The sequence below is a fragment of the Diadema setosum genome, chromosome 3 (genome assembly GCF_964275005.1).
Source record: "Diadema setosum chromosome 3, eeDiaSeto1, whole genome shotgun sequence".
NCBI classification, from domain to species: Eukaryota; Metazoa; Echinodermata; class Echinoidea; order Diadematoida; family Diadematidae; genus Diadema; species Diadema setosum.
This window is the reverse complement of record NC_092687.1, coordinates 19137805-19153141: the sequence shown is the minus strand read 5'-3', so window position 1 is coordinate 19153141 and position 15337 is coordinate 19137805. Positions and strand designations below refer to the sequence as shown.

The 15337-nt window shown below is 35.4% G+C and overlaps 1 long non-coding RNA gene across 1 annotated transcript; it reads left to right on the top strand.

Annotated features, from left to right (window-relative positions):
• Nucleotides 1-7775: 7775 nt before the first annotated feature.
• LOC140226238 (uncharacterized) lies at nt 7776-13565 on the top strand. Its single transcript, XR_011900918.1, has 5 exons — nt 7776-7854; nt 9724-9913; nt 10618-10730; nt 11902-12029; nt 12819-13565. It is a non-coding gene; the product is annotated as an uncharacterized lncRNA (long non-coding RNA).
• Nucleotides 13566-15337: the final 1772 nt, after the last annotated feature.

Below are 15337 nucleotides of genomic sequence, written 5' to 3'. Positions count from 1 at the left end.
AACTTGCAACATGCAATGGGCAAAATTCAAAATAAAATTCGAATTCAAATTCAAATTCAAATTTATTTCCGTTTTCGACATTAATAACATAATATATACATCTCACTGTCGTCAGTGCTTGAAATCATGTAAACAAAACAATGCAGATTTAACAAAGTAAACAATAAATTGTAGACTTACAGTAAAGATACATTATAATGAGACTGAAGTAGAAAAATGAAATAAAGTGGAATTTATCAATACGCAGTTTGCGGGAAAAAAAAACAAGTAAAAGAAAGAGGAAAACTAGTAGAAAAAGCAAAAGTGCCACATATTCATATTGTAGCAACAACAACAACAAAAGAAAAAGCTGCAGAAAACTGCTTATCCAATAGTGGCGAGCCAATGGAGTAAAATGGAGTTAAAAGGGGCCTGAGCTTTCGATCCTATAGCAGAACAGGCAGGGGAAGCCATTACATATAAGGACTTCACACAACAAGATCAGTCAGGGACAGGCTATAGGGACACAGAACAAAGAAAACTAAAGGAAAGGGTAGGAGGTCATGGGCAAATTCGTTGGAAAAGACATAATTTGGGTGTAAAACAATAGAGTAATTTGCCTTCTTCAACCAAAACAGTACATTTATAATTATAGTTGGGTTTAGTGGTCGATGCACCTTCATTCCTATAGTTATGTACAGGTGTATATTATGTTAGAAATAGTCAGTTTGTTAATTTCATGAAAAATTTAGGTTATTGTAAATTTTCGTTATTTCTTTTTAAGATGTATTAGAAGTTTAAGTAGACATTTTTCGATTTCCGGTTATTTCTGAATACGTATGTTCAAAAGTATTTAACCGTAAAAAGCACTACCCGAGGCGTGGCTCTCTCAAGAATCGAACGTACCACCCTCTCTCTTGAGCATTACAATCTCATTTTTAGAAATAGGCGAAAGAAATTAAAAGGCGAATTTGCTCCCTATGTTAAAAAAGATTGTTATTTATGATAAATAATCTCTTACATGTCTTACTTAAGATATTCTTGAGTCGTTTTGTTAAGATTTTAAAAATTCTATTAAAAATTGTCTCCTGTATAAAAACAAAAATAAATGTTTTTTTTTTTTAATTATTATTTACGTATGATAATTGCAGCGATCAACATGTTGGTCCAGGGCCCCGTTTTATCAAAAGATAATATCGATTTTACATTTCCTTACTACACAAGCTGCCATAGACTTACAGTTGAAATCAACTATAATTATAATCAATTTTAACTCTTCATACAACAGGGCCCAGCTCTTTCTCTTCAGTGCCCATTTGTTATACTGAAATCTTTGTTAGAAAAGAAAAGGAATAGTTGATATTTATGGGAATTCATTTTGACTTTCTTGTTTCCTGTCGAGTCACCAAGTGACAGCTTTTTATTTTTTTTCTTTATAATTTTATCAACTTTTCGTTTCCATGGGCCACCAAGCCGCCGCTACATAGAGCCCTGATACCTCAATATTTTCACTTTAGTAAATGTTATTAGTCTTTACTCTCCAGGCAATCATGGCATCTACTTGTTGATACTACAAGGGGAATTAAAAAAAAAATGAGGAAAACAGAAATAAACCCAAACCTACTCAAGCCACCCCAGGATTCACTAAGCTTATGTATTAGCCACTTTAGAGCTGCGTGTGTGTGTGTGTGTGTGTGTTGTTGTTGTTGTTGTTGTTGTTGTTGTTGTTGTTGTTGTTGGTATTGATATGCAGGGCATGAATTCATAATTGTTAGTTTATTCCATGTTAAAGGCAAGCCTCGTAAAGTGATAGATGCTGAGGAGAGACACATCAGCTGGTGTTAATCATATCAAACACAAAGTACATTGATGGAATGTAATTATTGCAACTTGACATTATTAGGCGTTACAAAAAAACATTTCCCACTTTTGATCCGTAATAGTTCAAAAGCTATTTTGCCATGAATTAAGACTAGCAGTGCCCGTGGGAATCCATCATGTGTTATTTATAAAGCATTCATGTGCTTTGGAACAAGAGACCAGAAGCATAGTCAGCAGAGCTCTGAAAAGGTAGTATTCGTGGTATTCATGTCTAGTGATTATTCAGGGTCATTGTGAGCACACACCCACATAGACATCATTGGTTCCTTAAGCTCAGTTTTGTACAGGGGGTTCAAATTTGAACAAAATCTGAAGCTTAACTTTCAAATTAATCATGGATTTAATGAAACTGAGATTAATGTTTTCATATTCAAATCACCTCCAACTAAATTGTACCCTATTCAGCAATTACTCATATCAATGACAGTGATATCTGATGCATAGTTTTTGAGCTATTAAAGATCAAAAATGGGATTTTTTGTAACACCTTGTACAACACTGCATCGTGTGAATCAGCTTACCCCTCCCCTTCGTTGTGCCCTTTCCAGGAGTACGGTTAACAGTGAAGAGTAGCAGTTGATTTTTTGTAATATGAAAAGTTCCATGACCCGTAACAAAACGTATTCTTGTTCAATTTTACCACCACATTACATGCTACTTGACACAATCCAACATTTCTAACATGGAGAGTCACGTTCATGATAAACTCTTATAGTCTTTTGCACATTGTTGATTACATATTATGGATGCATTCTGGCCTATATTTTACCAAGTACTCTTGCTTCCATTGGAACCAGGCAAGAAAATCCAGATTATAACTGCATGTCTCCGTGACTCTGGATTGTATTTTGTTGTTGTTGTTGTTGTTGTTGTTGTTGTTGTTGTTGCTGCTGTTGTTGTTGTTGATATGTTTAGTATAGGTTTTCCCGGTCAATGTCATACTTTTGTCATTAAAGTTCCCATTCCTAGCATTCAACTTCAAGCATTCCCCACTCGCAGCACTGAATCACCAATGAAATTCAAAATCCGGTCATCCGAATTCACTATCGGATCATTCCAATTCACATTCAAATTGAAGAGAGGAGCTCGCATTTTAGCAATGAGCAGTCAAATTCATGTCAAGCCGGAATCTCGTCGGTCATTCAAATTTGTGAATACGCAACTATGTTTCAAATAACTGCATTCAATTTAAAAGAAGTTCTGAATTTAGATAATTTGGGGCCGTGTACGTGTGTCTTTTCATTTAGCTTTAAATATATTGGGATTTATGATGAATTATAGGAACACCTGTTCATTCTAGAATTTGAACTCGGGCTTCCCGAGAAGGAATATACATTTACAGGTACATAAGGCACTGCATAGACCCACAGCATGATAGGGAAGGTTAACACCCTCGGAAAAAAAAAATCGACTCTATTCATGATATTGAAATTAATAACATGAATATTGTATAGTCTTGTTTCTTGCTTATTGTTATCTTATTGGTTTACTTTTGTGAAATCATTGTGTGTCAGTTTGCCTTTAAATTGATGGAGTGTCATTACGTGGTTAGTTTTGGGGCGTTGTCAGCATACAGTATCAAGAAATAATATGATTAGTGTCGTTGTGTTTTTGGATGCACTGCTGGTTGCACCTTTATTTAACAAAAAAAAATATTGAGAAGAAAAAAAAAACACCTAGAAAACATGAACACAGAACAATGTAAAACCTTTAAAAACAATAATAACTACATTATATGCAAGCCTTCATTGGTTGTGTAGGGCCTTTCTCCTTTCTTTAACTGAAACTGAAAATGATGAAAAATAAGCTCATTGGGACTATCACATGACTATCGCGTGAATTTGAAGCACGAGAGGGAAATGCAATGCTCGCATTTAAAATTTGTACGCCCAAGCGTGAATTCGATTTGACGAAAACGAAATAGAACTCCCATAAATGAAATTGATGGCTCAAATTTCTAAGTTGAATGCCCGAATGTTTTCACGTGCGTGCACTTTGTGAATTTGAGTGTATATTAATGAATTGGAATGACAAAGTATGAAATTGACCGGCAAAATCTATATTACATTATTATTAACAGTGTAGTTCATACCAGTTTTTGGTGAATAAAAACCTTCTTGTTAGAACTACCAATGTTTATAACATATATATATATTTATATATATACATATATATATATATATATATATATATATATATATATATATATATATATAACCTTTGTTGTTTACTCTGCTTAAAAGATGTGTTAACATGATATGAAACTACCCCTACTCGTCTTACAAACACACATACACAGGCACGCATAATTTGCGCACACAATCATTTACTTGAATAGGCGCCAGCTAACAATTTTGTACTATTGCCGTCTGTAATTCTCAGCCTATATTAAAGACCCTGCAGCTTGCGATTCAAAAAGTTGGAAGGCTGACCCGAGATATTTCCCAGAATCCCCGTAATGAGTTGTGCACAACACACCAGATCCAGAATCTCGACTGGAGTCGCCCGTTAGCGAAGAGAGTCATACTCTTCAATGCACGTGTTCTCTGACCAGTGTTATTCGTGATTTTGTATGCACCCCAGGTGGGCAGCGAATGAATTGGTCCACCAATAGATGCCAGCTCTTCGCGGGTCTTTAATGGAGTTAATTCAATTGTCTAGATACGGAGCTCTGCCACTCTAATTACCTATATCGGCCCAATATTTCATACAAAAGGGAATATTAAAGTAATCATCGAAATGGTATCCTGTGTGCTTTCATGATTTATTGTCTTAATGCCTAAATTTCTATAGGGCAGCACTGTCCTTTATGAAGTGGAATTATGGTTACAGTTCATGGAAAGCTTTTGCGCATTAAAGGGGCACTGAAATCCAAATGTATTTTGTTAGTCACATTAATATGACAGAAACATGCAAGTTATGCTGAGTCGAGAGGAAGGTGCATTCCAATGTCTTTTGTTAAACATTTCAGTACTTTAGCAATGATTGACAGATGATGTCATCTCTGGAATATTAATATTGATTGGTTTGAAAGGATTTTTTGTAGGCGTTCCCAAGTAATCTGAAGAAAATAGAAGAAAAAAATCGTTCAAATATATGGAATGTTTCTAGATATTTGTTTTACCGCAAAAAGTGATGTTGAGAGTATCATAAATCAATACTAATCAACATGCATTTGAATTTCAGGGCCCCTTTAAAACTCGGAATGAGAATGTGTGATGAGGAGATCAACTGAGAGAATCACGTGATGTCCACGTGACGGCTGAAACCGAGGTGATGCCTATCTACGTAAATATGTCCTATGAATGATTCATGAGTTCCTCTGTGAAATCTAGACAGCATCAGAGTTTATGATTGGCTGTGGCAGGATATCGAAAGTTACACCACCTCAATTATTTTCCCATCCAATGATATTACTATTCTTCGTGAATATAGGAATACATGTACCAACTCTACTTTAATACCTGCACGGAGTAGGCATCAGTCATACAAATTGGCCCTCTCGTCGAAATATGGAATTTCTATTCCTGGGACAGAAGCATGGGGAAAATAGGGTAAGTTTTGTGATAAAGAAATGTGTTCAAGTACATTCGGTATTTGATAGTGTATTTCATGATGGTAACGGCGTGTAAAAACAAATATATATATATATATCATAATCTTTGGTATAGCACTATCCGCTACGTCGTGCCATGTTGATAGAGTTTGGCTGTTTGCTAATCATCGGACAACCTCAAACATAACCACTTGTTACCAGGAAAAGGTGACATTACGTCAAATGAAAATGTATTTTGGACCACAACGAGTGTCAGAAATGAACCTGATGGGGTGCTGGTTGAAGTATTGTAAGAGGATTCGAAAATATTCTTGACGACGGAGTACCAATGGATTCCTTTTGTAGGTAGAAAAGTATCATATCAGAAACATATCATTGAGACAAGTTTGACATCTGATGTTCAAGTGGCCGTTTCTTTTTTATTTCTTGTTGTGTGCACAATCAAAGAGAGAAAAACATTGCTCAGGAGCATTCCTTACACTTTTTTTTTTTGCTATGCATAAAAGGAATGCTGTCATAGTTGCGTGCGCCAAGTTTTTGATCTGTCATTGTACTATCTCGATATGTGTCGCTGATAGAGTAAAAATCGACAGCTGCTTCGTGGGAAAAGGGTTTTCCTCAAGAAAATCATACATTTTTCGCTGATGAAGGAAAAAATATAAAGTTCTGTATTTTCAATAGATCGTGTCTAAATTTCAAGAACTGCAAACATTAGAAATGTGTCTTTTCCGTTATTTATCTCAGTAGAGAGCCCTGCAACGGATCAAAATACAATCTGAGTAAGGAAAAAAGAAAACCACATCAACATGCTTATAGAAATTGTAATCAAGAGGAAACACACATACGCAACTGTTAACCTTTTGAGTGCCACATTGATAACCTGTCCATAGGTTTGTGTGTGAAATTTATCCGCTTTGACTCCTGGCACAGAAAGGGTTAAGCAATATATTTAAAGACTTTACAAAAGCGTTAAATGATTGTACACTGGCGATTTAAAGAAAAAGAAATTAAATCTGGATAAGATAAAATATACATTAGCTTCCCACAGAAACACAACCACCCACCTAGAAACACACACACACACACGTCTGAAGCATACAGGCACTGACTATAAATTCAACAAATCTGTTTTGTTACAGTTGACTGCAGCCCTTAATTCCTCATACAACATAACAGCAAATTGAGAAGGGGAAGAATCATACTCTAGTGTAGTAGTGTAGCATTTTAACCCGTTCCTCACTGGAACCTGATACACCTTCGGGTGTTTCACAAAGCTGTTTGTATAGGCTAAGAACGACTTTTAGAACGGCTGGAACACGTTCTGATATGTGCTGTACTTAGCAGAATTTCAATAATTCTGAACAAGAACTGATCACCAGTCGTTCTTAAAGTCGCTCTTAGCCTCAAGAACAGCTTTGTGAAACACCCCAGGTTCCCCAAATGTAGACAACAGTGTCTGCACTTGTGGGCTAAATTCATTACTGTTTTATGCTGACCAGAAAAATGACATTGATCGAAAGATTAAATTCTCAAAGTATTTTTTTCCTTTTCTGTATCAAAGCTGCGTGTGTTTTTGTTTAATTCACCCTTACTTTTCTAACGTAGTAGTGTGCTTGTTTTGCTATGAATCTCGTATGAAGATGTAGGTAGCATCAAGGCTGAGCTCACTTTTTTTTTTTTTTTTTTTTTTTTTTTTTGCTTTCATTGACCCCATTCAGGAATTCTTATAGTATGCAAACAATGAATGTTTATGAGCGCAATGGACAGAATATTTCATGAGGTGAAAGATGAAATGATCCATTCAACGAGGCGCAGCCGAGTTGAACGGATCAAAGATTTCATCTTTCACCGAATGAAATATTTGTGTCCATTGCACGAATGAAAAACATTTATTATTTGTTTTATATAACGCCTAAAACAGATCCTTTACATTTGATGTTTTGTTAATTTAGAAACAACAGAGAATATCTGAGATCGAGTGAGTGCTCAATGAGCGCTTATTACGCTAGCGCGCTGTCGCGTACACACACACTGCAAACGCAAGCGTTTTAAATGCGCAGTGTGGCAAACTAGCCCCGGGGTCCGTTTCATGAAGCTATCACATAAAAGCTATCACATAAATCTTAAAATGGCCAAGCCGCTCTTAAGCTAGGAGAGACTTTCACAGAGAAGTAAAAACCATTTCACGAAGTCTCTCCTAAGCTATGAGAGACTTTAATTTTTTCAATCGTCATGTTCGAGGGTAATACTAATTAACATATCATTAGCATATTATTAACGTATTCTCCCTATTGTGTTACATGCGGTGAGCACTCGCTACCTAGACATAGCACGTATACACACAGTGTATACAGCGCAGAGGTAACAGATCTACGACGGAGGCAAGATCCTGAAGGCTAAGTTGCATTCTACACCGCTACCAGTACATATTTCTATTAGTGAGTATATTTAAAGCTGTCTGCAATTAAAAAGTAATGCATGTGGATTCATAATGTGATATTATTTGGATATATTTTTGTTCGAATCTTCTACAATTCTCCAAGGGCTAGCTAGATGTAGATCTAATCTTAACGGTAGTAGCGTTATCACAATAGTCCCACGTAGGCACATCGCCGTTTGTTTGAATGACCAAATGGCCAGCTGAGTTAGGTAGTTTGTTAATGTTAGCATGGTAGGGTCTAGGGCTACTACAACTTCTACAAGTAATAGTGAAATGTTTGTGGGTTGATTTTTAGCGTGCAGATATTTCATGAGAGCAATTGCCCGATTTGTTCATGTATGGGTGAATTGCAGGTAACTTAAGGCGTGAATAGTGAAGGGATCGAAGAAGAAACCGGAAATTTCATAAGTAAAGAATTGGTCTGCATTTTATTATTAATATTATATTTTTGAAGACGTGTCTAACATTGAATAATTACACTGTCACTAGCTGTGTGGATAGTATTCAGAAGTGATACAAATTTTCTGTTTTGTGTCAAATCGACAGGAAAGATCTGGGTTTTTTTTTTTCAGTCTAGAAAATCTCAGGTTATTTTGTCCAACAGAATTATGGGCCTAGCCTAAGCCTAATGTTTTTTAGTTTAGGCCCTAACGTGAACTTATAGCGTTAGCATTTACACTACAGAGAACCAGCTGTACGTTACCTGTGTCATTGTTACGTTTACAAGTCCTAATGTTACTATCTAACGTTACTAATATAGGTCTACAACAAAAACTTGTAAAATACTAGGGGTTAGGGGTTATAACTGCGACCAGCCCGAACGCGAAGCACTGTGTACTGGTACAACTAACAGGGAGTGCCCTGGGGTTAGGGCCGGTAGTACTATCTGGAGAGTCCGACAGTGGTTAGACTAACTAGATCAAGTATGGTAGTAATAGTAGGGCCTAGTAGTAGTACGTAGATCCAGGTCTACACAGAATATGAATTGGAAACCATGGTTCAGATCTTGGTTCAGACTTGAAAGCTATCTTCAACAATTCTAAGTGCATACAGCACTGTAATCGCAATGCATGTGTCACAATAAGATAGAGAATGATGTTTACCTAAATTCATTGGCATGGAACCTCTAGAATTCTACTGCTATACTACCAGATGTCTACAGATCTAGAATCCAGTAGTATAGTGATCCTGAGTAGCACCTACTGACGTAGATACTACTTAACCAGTGTATACCAAAAGTATAACCAGACTAGACCCTTTGCCTTGATATTCTTAAACATATTATCATTAACATAAGTAGGCCTATCACTCATCAGTAAGGAAGTTAATAGGTCTTCTTAATAGTGCTATCTATCTAGGCAGTTAGTAGATTCTATAGGTCCATACTCCGATGCTAATACCGCTTACACAACTTCTTTTAGCAATTTAACTGATGATGATGACATGACAACAGTTGATGATCAGAGTCAGACTGTGGCTGCACCTCAGGCTGTAACTGTGATCAACCCGAATGTGAAGCCACAGTACAGCTGGTCCTACCAGATCTTAGGTAGATGTAGACCTTGCAACATGGATGCCTAGCGACAAGATCTAGAACCTCAAGAAGTCATAATACCCTAAACTATAGGCTTACACATGTTGAATTGAGACAACTCAAATACTAGTATTATGTCTTTTAATCATCCCCCCCCCCAAAAAAAAAAAATAATAATATAAGATCCTTTATATATTTAAACTGCAAAAACATGTGAACTGATTTCAAATTTCATGCAGATTCTAGATATTGTGTGTAAAATCTTGTATAATCAAACAACAGTTTGAAAACACATTTTCTATTTTGTATTCACATTTTTAATTATAATGTTAGATATGGAACATCAGTCAGACTGCTACAATCAGACTTCTTCATCTAATAAAGCCCAGAGTCAGTTGCTGAACTTCACTGAACACAGAACCAAACTGCTGAACTTCCATCTTCTCCACAGCTAGACTGCTACTGAACTTCGTCGAGACTTACGTCACGATGTATCTACCAGCATGGTCACCTTCAACAGAATGCAAGTATTTTAGCTTATAATACTATTTTAGCAGACATCATATCTGTATATTTTCAAATACTACAATTGCAACATTATTTACATTTGGACATCAAATTGTCTCTGGATTTTTAGTTGAATAGTGTTAGACAGGAAATATTGAAAACAATGTTTGCTGTAATGTCCATCTTGGTAATTGAAAACAAACATTGGTATCCAGTGAATAGTGACCCTTCTAGAAACAACTGATTTTTGCATTTTTTATTTCACTATCTGTAGAATATTACATACTGATCCAATTGAAAAGAGATAATTCATGGAAGGGGGGGGGTACCTGCATGTCTACATGTATCAAGCTCCTGAAACAAACTTTAGCAGTCACGTTATCTTAATAATGTAGGCCCTACTATGATTGTTTATTTACCCTCTCCCTTTTCTAGTATCAAAACCGCCTTATGCTCTTACAATGTTTGAAACAAGAATATTCGACATGGCTAATCATTTTAAACTGTGAAAAGTCCTATTTATAGCTTATGGATCAGTAGATACTAGTGAATTCATTCTTTCAAAATCAATGGTAGGGCTTTTCAATTTGATTGCTATAGCTTGTTATAGCAAAGGCAAAGCAACCATCTCTAACATACTTTCTAATGTCCCATGTCCTGCACTATTGTTTTGTTTGTAAGATATTAACTGTTCTTGTATATTGAATAAACTCCAAACAGCCAAGGACCAGACAACATGTGAACTTCATCCACTTCAGAGTTAAGGACTGGGGGCAAGATGCAAATGGAAAAGTCAAGTGACAGTGTCATGGATATTCCACCATCTTCATTTGGTGTGTTAAATGATTATTTTTAGCTATTGAAGCAAGTTGAGAAATCATGTTATCTTGATCATCTACAGTTGGCAGCAAAATTATTCAGCCCCTCTCTTGCATGTTGGACACTCTGGCATAATGAATTACATTATAACTGAGATCATTTCTAAATCATACAAGTGGTGATCAGATAGTTTGCTACAAGTAAATAACAGATCAGTAGCCTTTGATTTGCATATAGTTACAAACTTTGATCATTCATGTATAAAGAGATATGGTCCAATGAGCACATTTATGGTCATTTTCAGTCCTTTCAGTGATCACTGAAATGCTTCGTTGAATATGGTTTGTTCACTCAATGTTTTGATAGGTGACACAATATGATGGAATTTGATGTAGGATTCTTAATATTTCAATTGGCATTTTTCGTTGTACAAAAATATCTAAATGAACTCATTTCTAGTGAAAGTTGCCACCATAGAGTTTGTACAGAGGTTTCGCCGTGATATTAATAATTCAAAGTTTAAGTCATGTCAAAATGAATATAACCCAATGAAATGCTAAGAGTTGTGCATAGAATGGCAAGATACTATTTAAAATTCCATAAAAACAAAAGAAATTAATCGTTATCATCAGACCATAACACGTCATGCTTCAGTGATCACAGAAAGGTCTGAAATGACCATAATGTGCTCACTGGACCTTATCTCTTCATGCATGAATGATCAAAGTTTCTAACTATATGCAAATCAAAGACTATTGATCAGGTAGGCATTTGTCATAAACTATCTGTTCACCACTTGTATATGATTTAGTAATTGTAATGTTATTTATTTTGCTATAGTGTCCATAATGCAAGGGGGGTGAATAATTCTGCTGCCAACTGAATAAAGTGAATGCTTGTTATTAATTTCCCCTCTCATTCATTACTAAAATTACCTCATACTCTTACAATTTGCTAACAGGGGCTCATTACATAGTGATTCAAACTTTGAAAACTGGCAATTACAACTTGTTGTTCACATAATATATCTTACAAAATTGATAATCATTAATGAACATTTTGTTATTATTGCTTGTTTTAATAAAGATGTACACTCATCTCAAATATTTTCCAACTATCCCATTTGTGCATCCGATGTTTCCGTTTGTATGGTATTTAACTGTTCTTAAATTTGCACACCCAAAGGCCTGAAGAGAGCTGAACCTCACCAAGCCTTGGGACAGACAACTGCAGCTGAACTTCACCCAGGTCAGAGTCAGACTACAATTGGACTACAAACTGTATAGCAGCATCTTATCTACGACAGAACACAGGTATGCTTTTCTCTTTAAACTTGAAAGTATAAAGATTTTACAAAATAAACAACTTGAATAACAGTTGAAAAAGGGCAACCTCTGTTGATGACATATCAGTTACAGGTAATTCGGTCTTTCTTATTTTAGCAATTATTGTAGACTTGGTGGACAAACAATGTCACCTCTATATGTGAACTGTTCCATACGAGAAATGAAGAAATTAGTGCATTTATACACCCCAGTTGGGAGTTGATTTAATGTTTATGTCTATATCAGCCACAATTGGGAATTCAGTACGGCTTACATTAGTTGATTAACGCACTGACATAGCAATGCAGCTGATTTATTGCATAACCCATTGAATCATCTTTCTGTTTATTTTGGAACCCCCAGCTTGCCTGACATAAGTTACAATCCTTTTTAAAAAGTCATGAATGTATAACGTTCTGTCAGACGAGTGTTTAAAGTCACAATCACATTCTCATTTTGAGTCTGTGTCACACCTTTTTTGTTATCAGCAAGAATCTGCTACACTAATTCTTGTGTATGACATCCCAGACGATTTTCTTAGTTTTTTTTCGTAGATGCTGTTAAACTGTTTCTAATATACTGTATAAGAAATTGCTGAAAAGTAGTTCTGTGTAATGATATGTGTGCCAGTCGTGTGTGTATTCATTCAACTGTAAGCCCACATATTTAACACTCTGTATAATGTCAGGCAGAGGGGATGAATGGCGTGTCATAAAATTTCAGTATGTAACCAATATTTGTTTTTCCATATTTGTATTTCTTTTTTCTTTCATATAGATTCTCAAGGCATGGAGCTTGCCGAGGGTGATGAAGACAGGTTGAATGCAACATATGATAGTTTTTACGGCTGTAAATATATATATATATATATATATGAATTTAATCTTTCAAAATCAATGTATATACAGTGAAACCCCGTTATAACGAGGTCCGTGGGACCGCCAATATTGCCTCGTTATAACCGGTTCCTCGTTATAACCGTACGCACTAAAAACAAAGAAAACATAAGCATGGAGTCACATATACCAAGCAATCAAACTTATGAGCAGTCTTTGTGTTGTTATTACACAAGTAAATGGATCATTATTATTGAGAAAGGATAAAAAGGAATCATTTGTGAGTTGATACCAAAAGAATAAAAAAAAAAGAAGGGGTTGAAAACGCGTTCTTTGTTTTTCTTCTGAAAAATCTCTTCGCGTGTGTTGTGCATGCCTTCTCGAAAAGTGCACGGCAGGGTTGAATACGTAATCCTTTCTACACGTATCTCTTCCTCGTGTATTGAACCATTCTGAAAGAATGAAAATATCATTTGTGAAACACAGTATAAAATTTTAATAAACAAAATCACATTGTATTAAAAACATGTGTTACTTTTTTTCTGAACATGGGTGCAAGCAGAGTAACATGCATTATTAAACTTATTTTACGCTGTGTGCGCCCAGCGGGATCGCGATGATTACATTATTAATTATTTAGGCTGTATTCCATGATGTTTGCACCAGCAGGGGTTGAAAATGCATTTTGTATTTTTCTCCCCAAAATCTCTTCGCATATTGTACATGTGTCCTTGAAAGGTACACGACATGGTTGAATTCGTGATCCTTTTTACGACTATCTCTTCCTCATTATAACGGACCATTCTGAAAGAATGAAATTATTCATTTGTAAAATACAGTGTGAAATAATATGAACATCACGATGATTTCATTAATTATTTCGGCTGTAATCTTTTACGTAGTATACACATCAATGTTTCACAACCATCAAAACAACTGGAAGTCGGAACTAACATGGAAAGGATTATGATTTTGCAGAGGTTGTGCTTTTCTAATATACAAATAGGTTAGAAGAGTCCATCTGAATTGAGTTGTACATCATTTTAAATCTTAGAGTCTGCTCTTTCAGAAAGAGGATTGAGCTTTTAACTTTTTGGAAGATACTAAGAAACCACTAATGAAGTGCTACAGAGCATACCATTCTCAGAGGAATTCAAAGTTCATTTGATGAAAATCGATTTTTAAATGGCTGAGACATCCGAAAACAAAGTAAAACAAAGTAAAAGCGATTCTAATGAAAGGTTGGTTCCACCTTTTATTAGGAATCGCTTTATTTTGAATATTTCAGCCATTTCAAAACCAATTTCATCAAGTAAACATTGAATTCTTCGTGGAATTATGTGCCCTTTCATATTTCAGAAGAGGTTTCTCATTATATCACACACATAAAAAAAAATCTGAAACCAGGTCTCAACCAAAACTACACCATCCCTTTAACCAGAAATCCATGTTTGGTGACTTTTTGTGACTTTTTGGGGGTTTTGTGATGCAGAGTCACAATTGCAGTGTTAGATATGAAGCTACAATCAGACTATTGCAGTTTGACTGCTGAACTTCACTCAGAGTTTTGTCATAGATGAGTCCATTGGTGATGGCATAAGTGCTTTGCCAGGCATTAACCAAAACCAGAAATGAGACAAATCCCCCTTAGAAGAAAAGAGAAACAAATGCATTGCAAAACAAAACAGAACAGCTAAGCATGCAAAAAAGTCGGTGAAAAGCAAACGGGTGAATCGAAGCACACTAAAAAAAATAAATAAATAAATAAAAAAAAGATTTAAAAAAAACCGAAAAGAAGATTTATAGTAAAGTGGAAGAAACCATTTTAAAATGGACAAATGCAAATCTCTGTCAGCACATAACAGTCTGATTTCTGATTGCTTTGATGAATAAAAGCTATTGTGTAGCAGACAAGGTCATTATCATTAGTACTATTATCATAATTAGTATTCTGATGTAGGGAACCTCAGAGTGCAAAAACAGTGGATTGCAACACATATCATTGTATGCTTACCAAATATTTGCAATGATAGAATTGCTTGAAGTTCAGCTGCTTTCACAATTTGATTGATAAACCATGAAAATATTTCAAATGATTATGAAAGATGTGTTGAGGTATAAGTGATCCAAACATAAATACATTGTACATCAGTGAACGTTGCAGTGCATTATTTTTGTTATTGTTTCCAGGCGTGTGACGGCAAACTTTATGTAACCAAGTTAGAAAATTATATCTATGCGGGCAATTATAATTTGATCAGAAAGATATAATTAAGAATAACTTATTATGTAGAAATGAAGTAGAGTGTAATACCAGAAAATACTGTGAGTGATAATAATTTCACAAAGACTCTTACCAGTATCATCATTGTGGTTATGATAATTGTGCTGTGATCATGACGATATTGAATAATGAAATACATGTTTTCAAGATCAGATTTTCCAATGAATCAGGCAACC